Below are 12,029 nucleotides of genomic sequence, written 5' to 3' on the forward strand. Positions count from 1 at the left end.
ACTCCTAGGTCCTGGGGGCCAGGCCCCACCGGTGTTGGATGATCCTCTTTCCAAGGGGACTCTCTAGTTTTTTTCCTGAATCTCCTCACTGAGAGGAAACTGTGCATGAGGGATAGAGATAGCAGCATGGGCCTGGGAGGGGCCGAGATGACAACTTGGGCCTTGGCGGCACAGGGTTTGGGAGAATGGTTAGGAGCTGAAGGACAATCATCCTAGTGGGATCTCAGGACTACAGTGGGCAAACCCCACACACGTTCCTGCACCTTGTGCAACAGGTCCCATTCCAGATGGTGCCTTTCAGTTGACGTGAGTCTCTGGGATTCATTCTGACGTCTGTGAAAACACACTCGACCGATCTTAATGTCGGGTAGAGGACCAGATGGCAGGATTGGGAGTGGGGATTGAAGGAGGGCCTGGGGCTGGACACATGGGTTGGGTTGGGGCTGGGTTTGAGGCAGGAGTTGAGGCGGGTTCTCAGACAAGGATGGAGGAAGTGGATGGGGAACTACTGGGGATTCCTGCTCTGGGAGGCATTCGAGATGTTATGTGAGGCATCGGCAGCAGGGAAGAAGGACTCACTAGGAGGAGTTTGGAGACCCCGGAAGAGCTGGATGGGGGTGTGCTGTCAATGGCCCTCCTCCAAGGTTGTAGGATATGGGCGCTGCTGATGCATAGGCAGCTCCTTTGACTGGTCTTTGCTGCTCCAGAAAGGAAGGGAGGATGCCCAATCACGCTTATCGGCAATTGTTTGCCTTGGAAAAGAACCCTTTGTTTCCTTCCACCTGAGGAAGCCACACCTCTTTTGGACTTGCTTCTCTAGAAGCGCCAGCGCATCAGGCCTGAGAAGTGAGAGGTTACCAGGCTCTACAAGGTTGGCTGCAGGGTCTCCCCTGGAAGACGCCTCTGAAGAATGCAGGGCTTGATGGGAATCACATGGAGCCAGGGTTGAAGGGAAGAAGTCTTTGGCATGAGTTTGCCACTGAGGGAGATCTAAAATTGACAAGCTGGAGGGGCCAATGCCTGTGATTGATGGGACATAAGTAGACAACCCACCAGGGCTCTCTGGGCGTGAGCTCTCTGGAACAGGCTTCCTGGAGATGGAAATCGGTTTAGATTGAGTCACAGACAAATTGCAGTCCGGTGGCGGTGAAGCTGAGCGGCTTGGTGGTGTGTGATGATGAGCAAAGGTCTCAGTGGGATGCACCGTCTGGGACGACTCCGTTAAGGGGCTGACCTCTTGGGAAAGGGTAGGGTCCAGAGAGACGATGGTATTTAGAGACACTCTCTGTCTGGACAGACAGCTGAACGGAGTTACCCCAAACCCATGCTCCCAAGACAGTACACAGAACAGACAACCCGTTATTAGAGAAATATTTATTCCTCACAAGGGGATTATTTCGGGGTAGGAAATGCCCCCCAAAACCCTCTCACGGGAATTTCCGGAGAAGTTTTCTGTCTAATTAGTACGAAACACATTTCTGCACACTGTGCCTTCAGCAGTCGTGAGAGTGGCTGGAAGCCACTGGGCAGCCTGATGCCCGCAGGTGGCCTTCGGGTGGGACGCGGGCTCCCCGTGGGGCATGGAGAGGGGATGCCTCTGATGCGGTAGCTGGTCCTTAAGTGCCCCAACTTTCTGGGGCTGTCTGTCCTTGTTTCTGAGCTGTCTGTTACTTCCAGGAAGGCCTTGGCCGGCAAAGACAGCTTCTTGCTGGCAGGACCTGGTATTTGACTCCTTGAGGGCGGGAACCCTGTAGTTGAAAGGATACCCCAGGACAGGCTGTGCCTGGGCCTGCACTTGTGCTTTCTGCTGAGTTTTCCCAAACTTGGTTGGGGAGGGAATGGGCTGCTGAGGGCAGGTGCTGCCTAATTGCACGCAGACTCCCCGTTCTCTCCTCCTGGAACTTCCCAACAGCTGTCGTTATTTTCTGAGCTTCGGGCACCCCAGTAAACGCAGCTCTACCTTTAAGCAGGCCCTTGCTTTCCACAGAGAATAGGGAACTGCGCTTCTCCTGGGAGTTTTCGTACATTTTGCCTTTTATTGCAAGAGTAAGCAAGCCATTGCAAAACAAACAAACAAACAAACAAACAGACAAACAAAACCAAACCCTCTTTTTTTCTTTTTTTTTTCTTTTTTTTTTTTTTTTTAACTGAAAAGGCTTTCTTTCGAAGGAGGCTGACCCTTCTGAGAAAGGCTTTCAGGAGGCAGCTGACCCTTCCGTGATAGGGTCTGGGAAGGCTCTGTTCCCAGGTTTACCTTCAGTACCGCATCCTGGGTAGGGAACCTCTTCTTCAATGCCACATGTTCCGTAGGGAAGCTGTCTGTTCTCGGGTGGGATGTTCCTAGTCCTGCATCCCCTCCACGATGCTCTTGTGCCTTGGAACCCGGAGGCCTCATGGTCTTTGCAGCCGGTGGGGGATTCTTATTCTGGCACTTCCTTAAGACATGCTTAGGGACCCAGGGCTCTGCTGTTGTTCCATAGTAATTCCTGTGTCCTCTGGATGGACACGTAGCACCTGGGAAGCTCTCGTGTCCCCACTGGAGACACCCTGGGCACGAGTCCGTGAGGCCTTGTAAGTCAAACAATCTGTGGCAGGGGGCAGGCCAATGCATTGGGCTTGGGCCTGGCTACGCTCCCTGTCCTGTCCCGTTAAAGCTTAAGCATGAACTCAAGCAAGAGTGGTTCTGTAAGATTCCATGTGTTAGGATCTTGCGGAATTGGTATGCTTGGTGGGATGGTGGTTTTGACTTGAAGCTTATTCCCCTTTATAATTGGGGAGCTAACTGGCTTGTGGGTTGTCAAGATGCTAGGTTGTGATTGATGTGTATGCATTTCCTTGGCCCTGAATGTCTTGGTCCAGGATTCTTCATCTTTATGCCTTGTTCTTTATGCCTTCTAGCTCCGGAATTTTCACTCTTACCCTTTGGCTCACGTCTGAATGCACCTCGACTTGTAGGCTTCCTTGGGGGCCGTCTGTTTCCTACCGTGTCATGTCTGACAGGTGTCAGAGTACGGCTGCCGTCCTTAGTTTTCGGAACATCCTCTGCCAACTGATGGTTGATATTAGAGGGTGATTGCCTCAGAATTCTCTGTTCTTCCTTGCCCAAAATTAAGGTGGCAGGGAGAGGACGAACGGGGTTGGGGGGTGAACTTGCTGTTCCTGCTTTGTCTCCAAGGAGAGATTTCAAGCTTGCCAGGTTTACCGTTTGAAGCCTCCAGGTTTCCAGGTTGCCCCAGAACTCACGCTGGTTGAGGCGGAAAGGCTAGAATGGAATGTGGACTCTTCAATTAAAAGACCTCTATGATTTCCTGGACCCTAGGGGGAAGGCCCCAAGTCCCCCTCTTACAAAATCTTTAAACATGGTCTTCCAGCTTCTGTGCTGCACTAGGTTCAACAAAGGGAAGCTCCTGCAAGGTACTCAGGGAGTAGTCCTCAACCTCTGATGCTGGCCAACTTCTCTGGTTTATTTCAGTCTGGGGTTTCTCAGAAAGTAGTGATGTCTGCCCCATAGTATCCCACGAATTCTGCACAGTCCCAGGCAACTGACCCTCATTGTTTTCCCCAGACTCTCTGCTTAAATGTATATTCAGGGCATTTTCAAGTTGTCTCTGACCGTAGTCTCCACAGCCACCATGGCGGTTTTCACTGATGGGCTCCTAAGTTCTTTCTCAGACACATACCCCATTTCATTATCTGAAGAGTTAACTGGGTCACTCAACAGATAATCTTTTGGGCCATTCTCTGGAATATGTCCCTGATCCTTCTTCAGGCCTTCCTTTTCCTTCTCTAGATTTTCGTCCTTCCCCAAATCATTGCTATCCTTCTCCAGGTCATCTTTGTACTTTGCCAGGCCACTGCACTCTAGCTGAAGCATTTCTGGGTCCCCCACATAGCCACTTTTAGAGACACTCAATTTGACCTCCCTCTTTTTAGAGTTCCCTGAGCGTCCACGATAGCCCCGAGACTGAGGTAGCTGTGGAAGAGTCCCGGGACCGCTCATCATTGCGAGAGACTCCTAGGTCCTGGGGGCCAGGCCCCACCGGTGTTGGATGATCCTCTTTCCAAGGGGACTCTCTAGTTTTTTTCCTGAATCTCCTCACTGAGAGGAAACTGTGCATGAGGGATAGAGATAGCAGCATGGGCCTGGGAGGGGCCGAGATGACAACTTGGGCCTTGGCGGCACAGGGTTTGGGAGAATGGTTAGGAGCTGAAGGACAATCATCCTAGTGGGATCTCTGGACTACAGTGGGCAAACCCCACACACGTTCCTGCACCTTGTGCAACAGGTCCCATTCCAGATGGTGCCTTTCAGTTGACGTGAGTCTCTGGGATTCATTCTGACGTCTGTGAAAACACACTCGACCGATCTTAATGTCGGGTAGAGGACCAGATGGCAGGATTGGGAGTGGGGATTGAAGGAGGGCCTGGGGCTGGACACATGGGTTGGGTTGGGGCTGGGTTTGAGGCAGGAGTTGAGGCGGGTTCTCAGACAAGGATGGAGGAAGTGGATGGGGAACTACTGGGGATTCCTGCTCTGGGAGGCATTCGAGATGTTATGTGAGGCATCGGCAGCAGGGAAGAAGGACTCACTAGGAGGAGTTTGGAGACCCCGGAAGAGCTGGATGGGGGTGTGCTGTCAATGGCCCTCCTCCAAGGTTGTAGGATATGGGCACTGCTGATGCATAGGCAGCTCCTTTGACTGGTCTTTGCTGCTCCAGAAAGGAAGGGAGGATGCCCAATCACGCTTATCGGCAATTGTTTGCCTTGGAAAAGAACCCTTTGTTTCCTTCCACCTGAGGAAGCCACACCTCTTTTGGACTTGCTTCTCTAGAAGCGCCAGCGCATCAGGCCTGAGAAGTGAGAGGTTACCAGGCTCTACAAGGTTGGCTGCAGGGTCTCCCCTGGAAGACGCCTCTGAAGAATGCAGGGCTTGATGGGAATCACATGGAGCCAGGGTTGAAGGGAAGAAGTCTTTGGCATGAGTTTGCCACTGAGGGAGATCTAAAATTGACAAGCTGGAGGGGCCAATGCCTGTGATTGATGGGACATAAGTAGACAACCCACCAGGGCTCTCTGGGCGTGAGCTCTCTGGAACAGGCTTCCTGGAGATGGAAATCGGTTTAGATTGAGTCACAGACAAATTGCAGTCCGGTGGCGGTGAAGCTGAGCGGCTTGGTGGTGTGTGATGATGAGCAAAGGTCTCAGTGGGATGCACCGTCTGGGACGACTCCGTTAAGGGGCTGACCTCTTGGGAAAGGGTAGGGTCCAGAGAGACGATGGTATTTAGAGACACTCTCTGTCTGGACAGACAGCTGAACGGAGTTACCCCAAACCCATGCTCCCAAGACAGTACACAGAACAGACAACCCGTTATTAGAGAAATATTTATTCCTCACAAGGGGATTATTTCGGGGTAGGAAATGCCCCCCAAAACCCTCTCACGGGAATTTCCGGAGAAGTTTTCTGTCTAATTAGTACGAAACACATTTCTGCACACTGTGCCTTCAGCAGTCGTGAGAGTGGCTGGAAGCCACTGGGCAGCCTGATGCCCGCAGGTGGCCTTCGGGTGGGACGCGGGCTCCCCGTGGGGCATGGAGAGGGGATGCCTCTGATGCGGTAGCTGGTCCTTAAGTGCCCCAACTTTCTGGGGCTGTCTGTCCTTGTTTCTGAGCTGTCTGTTACTTCCAGGAAGGCCTTGGCCGGCAAAGACAGCTTCTTGCTGGCAGGACCTGGTATTTGACTCCTTGAGGGCGGGAACCCTGTAGTTGAAAGGATACCCCAGGACAGGCTGTGCCTGGGCCTGCACTTGTGCTTTCTGCTGAGTTTTCCCAAACTTGGTTGGGGAGGGAATGGGCTGCTGAGGGCAGGTGCTGCCTAATTGCACGCAGACTCCCCGTTCTCTCCTCCTGGAACTTCCCAACAGCTGTCGTTATTTTCTGAGCTTCGGGCACCCCAGTAAACGCAGCTCTACCTTTAAGCAGGCCCTTGCTTTCCACAGAGAATAGGGAACTGCGCTTCTCCTGGGAGTTTTCGTACATTTTGCCTTTTATTGCAAGAGTAAGCAAGCCATTGCAAAACAAACAAACAAACAAACAAACAGACAAACAAAACCAAACCCTCTTTTTTTCTTTTTTTTTTCTTTTTTTTTTTTTTTTTTTAACTGAAAAGGCTTTCTTTCGAAGGAGGCTGACCCTTCTGAGAAAGGCTTTCAGGAGGCAGCTGACCCTTCCGTGATAGGGTCTGGGAAGGCTCTGTTCCCAGGTTTACCTTCAGTACCGCATCCTGGGTAGGGAACCTCTTCTTCAATGCCACATGTTCCGTAGGGAAGCTGTCTGTTCTCGGGTGGGATGTTCCTAGTCCTGCATCCCCTCCACGATGCTCTTGTGCCTTGGAACCCGGAGGCCTCATGGTCTTTGCAGCCGGTGGGGGATTCTTATTCTGGCACTTCCTTAAGACATGCTTAGGGACCCAGGGCTCTGCTGTTGTTCCATAGTAATTCCTGTGTCCTCTGGATGGACACGTAGCACCTGGGAAGCTCTCGTGTCCCCACTGGAGACACCCTGGGCACGAGTCCGTGAGGCCTTGTAAGTCAAACAATCTGTGGCAGGGGGCAGGCCAATGCATTGGGCTTGGGCCTGGCTACGCTCCCTGTCCTGTCCCGTTAAAGCTTAAGCATGAACTCAAGCAAGAGTGGTTCTGTAAGATTCCATGTGTTAGGATCTTGCGGAATTGGTATGCTTGGTGGGATGGTGGTTTTGACTTGAAGCTTATTCCCCTTTATAATTGGGGAGCTAACTGGCTTGTGGGTTGTCAAGATGCTAGGTTGTGATTGATGTGTATGCATTTCCTTGGCCCTGAATGTCTTGGTCCAGGATTCTTCATCTTTATGCCTTGTTCTTTATGCCTTCTAGCTCCGGAATTTTCACTCTTACCCTTTGGCTCACGTCTGAATGCACCTCGACTTGTAGGCTTCCTTGGGGGCCGTCTGTTTCCTACCGTGTCATGTCTGACAGGTGTCAGAGTACGGCTGCCGTCCTTAGTTTTCGGAACATCCTCTGCCAACTGATGGTTGATATTAGAGGGTGATTGCCTCAGAATTCTCTGTTCTTCCTTGCCCAAAATTAAGGTGGCAGGGAGAGGACGAACGGGGTTGGGGGGTGAACTTGCTGTTCCTGCTTTGTCTCCAAGGAGAGATTTCAAGCTTGCCAGGTTTACCGTTTGAAGCCTCCAGGTTTCCAGGTTGCCCCAGAACTCACGCTGGTTGAGGCGGAAAGGCTAGAATGGAATGTGGACTCTTCAATTAAAAGACCTCTATGATTTCCTGGACCCTAGGGGGAAGGCCCCAAGTCCCCCTCTTACAAAATCTTTAAACATGGTCTTCCAGCTTCTGTGCTGCACTAGGTTCAACAAAGGGAAGCTCCTGCAAGGTACTCAGGGAGTAGTCCTCAACCTCTGATGCTGGCCAACTTCTCTGGTTTATTTCAGTCTGGGGTTTCTCAGAAAGTAGTGATGTCTGCCCCATAGTATCCCACGAATTCTGCACAGTCCCAGGCAACTGACCCTCATTGTTTTCCCCAGACTCTCTGCTTAAATGTATATTCAGGGCATTTTCAAGTTGTCTCTGACCGTAGTCTCCACAGCCACCATGGCGGTTTTCACTGATGGGCTCCTAAGTTCTTTCTCAGACACATACCCCATTTCATTATCTGAAGAGTTAACTGGGTCACTCAACAGATAATCTTTTGGGCCATTCTCTGGAATATGTCCCTGATCCTTCTTCAGGCCTTCCTTTTCCTTCTCTAGATTTTCGTCCTTCCCCAAATCATTGCTATCCTTCTCCAGGTCATCTTTGTACTTTGCCAGGCCACTGCACTCTAGCTGAAGCATTTCTGGGTCCCCCACATAGCCACTTTTAGAGACACTCAATTTGACCTCCCTCTTTTTAGAGTTCCCTGAGCGTCCACGATAGCCCCGAGACTCAGGTAGCTGTGGAAGAGTCCCGGGACCGCTCATCATTGCGAGAGACTCCTAGGTCCTGGGGGCCAGGCCCCACCGGTGTTGGATGATCCTCTTTCCAAGGGGACTCTCTAGTTTTTTTCCTGAATCTCCTCACTGAGAGGAAACTGTGCATGAGGGATAGAGATAGCAGCATGGGCCTGGGAGGGGCCGAGATGACAACTTGGGCCTTGGCGGCACAGGGTTTGGGAGAATGGTTAGGAGCTGAAGGACAATCATCCTAGTGGGATCTCTGGACTACAGTGGGCAAACCCCACACACGTTCCTGCACCTTGTGCAACAGGTCCCATTCCAGATGGTGCCTTTCAGTTGACGTGAGTCTCTGGGATTCATTCTGACGTCTGTGAAAACACACTCGACCGATCTTAATGTCGGGTAGAGGACCAGATGGCAGGATTGGGAGTGGGGATTGAAGGAGGGCCTGGGGCTGGACACATGGGTTGGGTTGGGGCTGGGTTTGAGGCAGGAGTTGAGGCGGGTTCTCAGACAAGGATGGAGGAAGTGGATGGGGAACTACTGGGGATTCCTGCTCTGGGAGGCATTCGAGATGTTATGTGAGGCATCGGCAGCAGGGAAGAAGGACTCACTAGGAGGAGTTTGGAGACCCCGGAAGAGCTGGATGGGGGTGTGCTGTCAATGGCCCTCCTCCAAGGTTGTAGGATATGGGCGCTGCTGATGCATAGGCAGCTCCTTTGACTGGTCTTTGCTGCTCCAGAAAGGAAGGGAGGATGCCCAATCACGCTTATCGGCAATTGTTTGCCTTGGAAAAGAACCCTTTGTTTCCTTCCACCTGAGGAAGCCACACCTCTTTTGGACTTGCTTCTCTAGAAGCGCCAGCGCATCAGGCCTGAGAAGTGAGAGGTTACCAGGCTCTACAAGGTTGGCTGCAGGGTCTCCCCTGGAAGACGCCTCTGAAGAATGCAGGGCTTGATGGGAATCACATGGAGCCAGGGTTGAAGGGAAGAAGTCTTTGGCATGAGTTTGCCACTGAGGGAGATCTAAAATTGACAAGCTGGAGGGGCCAATGCCTGTGATTGATGGGACATAAGTAGACAACCCACCAGGGCTCTCTGGGCGTGAGCTCTCTGGAACAGGCTTCCTGGAGATGGAAATCGGTTTAGATTGAGTCACAGACAAATTGCAGTCCGGTGGCGGTGAAGCTGAGCGGCTTGGTGGTGTGTGATGATGAGCAAAGGTCTCAGTGGGATGCACCGTCTGGGACGACTCCGTTAAGGGGCTGACCTCTTGGGAAAGGGTAGGGTCCAGAGAGACGATGGTATTTAGAGACACTCTCTGTCTGGACAGACAGCTGAACGGAGTTACCCCAAACCCATGCTCCCAAGACAGTACACAGAACAGACAACCCGTTATTAGAGAAATATTTATTCCTCACAAGGGGATTATTTCGGGGTAGGAAATGCCCCCCAAAACCCTCTCACGGGAATTTCCGGAGAAGTTTTCTGTCTAATTAGTACGAAACACATTTCTGCACACTGTGCCTTCAGCAGTCGTGAGAGTGGCTGGAAGCCACTGGGCAGCCTGATGCCCGCAGGTGGCCTTCGGGTGGGACGCGGGCTCCCCGTGGGGCATGGAGAGGGGATGCCTCTGATGCGGTAGCTGGTCCTTAAGTGCCCCAACTTTCTGGGGCTGTCTGTCCTTGTTTCTGAGCTGTCTGTTACTTCCAGGAAGGCCTTGGCCGGCAAAGACAGCTTCTTGCTGGCAGGACCTGGTATTTGACTCCTTGAGGGCGGGAACCCTGTAGTTGAAAGGATACCCCAGGACAGGCTGTGCCTGGGCCTGCACTTGTGCTTTCTGCTGAGTTTTCCCAAACTTGGTTGGGGAGGGAATGGGCTGCTGAGGGCAGGTGCTGCCTAATTGCACGCAGACTCCCCGTTCTCTCCTCCTGGAACTTCCCAACAGCTGTCGTTATTTTCTGAGCTTCGGGCACCCCAGTAAACGCAGCTCTACCTTTAAGCAGGCCCTTGCTTTCCACAGAGAATAGGGAACTGCGCTTCTCCTGGGAGTTTTCGTACATTTTGCCTTTTATTGCAAGAGTAAGCAAGCCATTGCAAAACAAACAAACAAACAAACAAACAGACAAACAAAACCAAACCCTCTTTTTTTCTTTTTTTTTTCTTTTTTTTTTTTTTTTTTTAACTGAAAAGGCTTTCTTTCGAAGGAGGCTGACCCTTCTGAGAAAGGCTTTCAGGAGGCAGCTGACCCTTCCGTGATAGGGTCTGGGAAGGCTCTGTTCCCAGGTTTACCTTCAGTACCGCATCCTGGGTAGGGAACCTCTTCTTCAATGCCACATGTTCCGTAGGGAAGCTGTCTGTTCTCGGGTGGGATGTTCCTAGTCCTGCATCCCCTCCACGATGCTCTTGTGCCTTGGAACCCGGAGGCCTCATGGTCTTTGCAGCCGGTGGGGGATTCTTATTCTGGCACTTCCTTAAGACATGCTTAGGGACCCAGGGCTCTGCTGTTGTTCCATAGTAATTCCTGTGTCCTCTGGATGGACACGTAGCACCTGGGAAGCTCTCGTGTCCCCACTGGAGACACCCTGGGCACGAGTCCGTGAGGCCTTGTAAGTCAAACAATCTGTGGCAGGGGGCAGGCCAATGCATTGGGCTTGGGCCTGGCTACGCTCCCTGTCCTGTCCCGTTAAAGCTTAAGCATGAACTCAAGCAAGAGTGGTTCTGTAAGATTCCATGTGTTAGGATCTTGCGGAATTGGTATGCTTGGTGGGATGGTGGTTTTGACTTGAAGCTTATTCCCCTTTATAATTGGGGAGCTAACTGGCTTGTGGGTTGTCAAGATGCTAGGTTGTGATTGATGTGTATGCATTTCCTTGGCCCTGAATGTCTTGGTCCAGGATTCTTCATCTTTATGCCTTGTTCTTTATGCCTTCTAGCTCCGGAATTTTCACTCTTACCCTTTGGCTCACGTCTGAATGCACCTCGACTTGTAGGCTTCCTTGGGGGCCGTCTGTTTCCTACCGTGTCATGTCTGACAGGTGTCAGAGTACGGCTGCCGTCCTTAGTTTTCGGAACATCCTCTGCCAACTGATGGTTGATATTAGAGGGTGATTGCCTCAGAATTCTCTGTTCTTCCTTGCCCAAAATTAAGGTGGCAGGGAGAGGACGAACGGGGTTGGGGGGTGAACTTGCTGTTCCTGCTTTGTCTCCAAGGAGAGATTTCAAGCTTGCCAGGTTTACCGTTTGAAGCCTCCAGGTTTCCAGGTTGCCCCAGAACTCACGCTGGTTGAGGCGGAAAGGCTAGAATGGAATGTGGACTCTTCAATTAAAAGACCTCTATGATTTCCTGGACCCTAGGGGGAAGGCCCCAAGTCCCCCTCTTACAAAATCTTTAAACATGGTCTTCCAGCTTCTGTGCTGCACTAGGTTCAACAAAGGGAAGCTCCTGCAAGGTACTCAGGGAGTAGTCCTCAACCTCTGATGCTGGCCAACTTCTCTGGTTTATTTCAGTCTGGGGTTTCTCAGAAAGTAGTGATGTCTGCCCCATAGTATCCCACGAATTCTGCACAGTCCCAGGCAACTGACCCTCATTGTTTTCCCCAGACTCTCTGCTTAAATGTATATTCAGGGCATTTTCAAGTTGTCTCTGACCGTAGTCTCCACAGCCACCATGGCGGTTTTCACTGATGGGCTCCTAAGTTCTTTCTCAGACACATACCCCATTTCATTATCTGAAGAGTTAACTGGGTCACTCAACAGATAATCTTTTGGGCCATTCTCTGGAATATGTCCCTGATCCTTCTTCAGGCCTTCCTTTTCCTTCTCTAGATTTTCGTCCTTCCCCAAATCATTGCTATCCTTCTCCAGGTCATCTTTGTACTTTGCCAGGCCACTGCACTCTAGCTGAAGCATTTCTGGGTCCCCCACATAGCCACTTTTAGAGACACTCAATTTGACCTCCCTCTTTTTAGAGTTCCCTGAGCGTCCACGATAGCCCCGAGACTGAGGTAGCTGTGGAAGAGTCCCGGGACCGCTCATCAT

General features: G+C 51.5%; 3 pseudogenes across 3 annotated transcripts; all 3 read right to left on the minus strand.

Annotated features, from left to right (window-relative positions):
- Positions 1-4: 4 nt before the first annotated feature.
- Positions 5-4,000, minus strand: LOC308353318 (spermatogenesis-associated protein 31D3-like; annotated as a pseudogene). The gene is made up of 2 exons: positions 3,994-4,000; positions 5-1,152 (listed from the first exon to the last, which is right to left on the minus strand). The product of its transcript is annotated as a spermatogenesis-associated protein 31D3-like (transcript).
- A 15-nt stretch (positions 4,001-4,015) lies between these two features.
- Positions 4,016-8,013, minus strand: LOC308353319 (spermatogenesis-associated protein 31D3-like; annotated as a pseudogene). The gene is made up of 2 exons: positions 8,007-8,013; positions 4,016-5,163 (listed from the first exon to the last, which is right to left on the minus strand). The product of its transcript is annotated as a spermatogenesis-associated protein 31D3-like (transcript).
- Positions 8,014-8,028: 15 nt separating this feature from the next.
- Positions 8,029-12,026, minus strand: LOC308353320 (spermatogenesis-associated protein 31D3-like; annotated as a pseudogene). The gene is made up of 2 exons: positions 12,020-12,026; positions 8,029-9,176 (listed from the first exon to the last, which is right to left on the minus strand). The product of its transcript is annotated as a spermatogenesis-associated protein 31D3-like (transcript).
- Between the last annotated feature and the right edge of the window lie 3 nt (positions 12,027-12,029).

The sequence above is a fragment of the Martes martes genome, assembly GCF_963455335.1.
Source record: "Martes martes genome assembly, chromosome: 12".
Classification (NCBI taxonomy): domain Eukaryota; kingdom Metazoa; phylum Chordata; class Mammalia; order Carnivora; family Mustelidae; genus Martes; species Martes martes.